This window comes from Cebus imitator, unplaced genomic scaffold, assembly GCF_001604975.1.
Source record: "Cebus imitator isolate Cc_AM_T3 unplaced genomic scaffold, Cebus_imitator-1.0 Scaffold403, whole genome shotgun sequence".
Classification (NCBI taxonomy): domain Eukaryota; kingdom Metazoa; phylum Chordata; class Mammalia; order Primates; family Cebidae; genus Cebus; species Cebus imitator.
This window is the reverse complement of record NW_016107718.1, coordinates 2011013-2012150: the sequence shown is the minus strand read 5'-3', so window position 1 is coordinate 2012150 and position 1138 is coordinate 2011013.

Sequence of the window (1138 nt, the reverse complement as noted above, 5' to 3'; positions counted from 1 at the left end):
CCCCTAATCTACAACTCCTCTGCCACCATAGAGGAAATATGTTCTGGCAGAAATGATTTGCAGAGTGAACTGCTTCCTAATCCGGCAGACATATGGTTTGCAGATGGCAGTAGCTTCACGGAAAGAGGACGAAGGAGGGCAGAATATGCAGCTGTCTCCCTACAGGTGACCACTGAGGCCCCACACCTCCCCACAGGGACTTCCACCACAAAGGCCGAGATAATAGCACTAACCAGTCTCAACACTAGCAAAACGCAAGGCCTTGACTGTTTGTACAGACTCAAGATAGGCATTCTCTGGTAAGGGGAATTCTAAATCCCAATAACAAAGAAATCAAATATGCGACAGAAATGTTGGCATGGCTGTGGGCGGTGGAAATGCCTAGAGAGATTGCTGTAGTCTACTGCCTATGTCATCAGAGGAGGGACTCTGAAATAATAAAAGGGAACAACCTGGCAGATGTTGTAGCCAAAAGGGTCGCACAGGGATGGGAAGTCCTTCAAACATCCTTGCTTCCTTCTGTACCTCTTTATGAATATAAGCCAAGGCATGCCTCTGGGGGATTGCTGGAAGCCAAATGAGAATATTATCATAGTTCCCCCTCAGGGATCTGGGCACTAAATAAGAGAGGCAGGACATGAGTACCTGAAAATTTGAAGTGGGCTATTATAAAGCATGCCCACGTCTCCATGCACCATGGCAAGGAGGCTACTCATGCCTGGCTCCTCAGGAATACAAGGTTCCCCAAACTGGAAAGTAATAGATAAGAGGGCTGACTAATGTGTCTTCTGTCAGAAAAACAATGCTCACACCAGACCTTCCAAACTCCTTTGGCCAAAACGGTACGATTCAGGGAAACCACACCCGGGGAAGACTGGCAAATGGACTTCACTGTTATGCCTGGCTCCTGGAGGATTCAAATACCTCCTGGTTCTTGTTGATACCTCTTCCAGTTAGACAGAAGCTTTCCCATGCCTGACAGAAAAGGCAGAAAAAGTCTTAAAGACTTTGCTAAAGGAAATTATTCCTCAATTTGATCTCCCTAGGTCCATCCAGAGTAATAATGGATTCACTGAATTCATAGTTTTTGCTACCATGCTAGAAATGAATGTGGTCACTCACTTATTTATTCATTCAT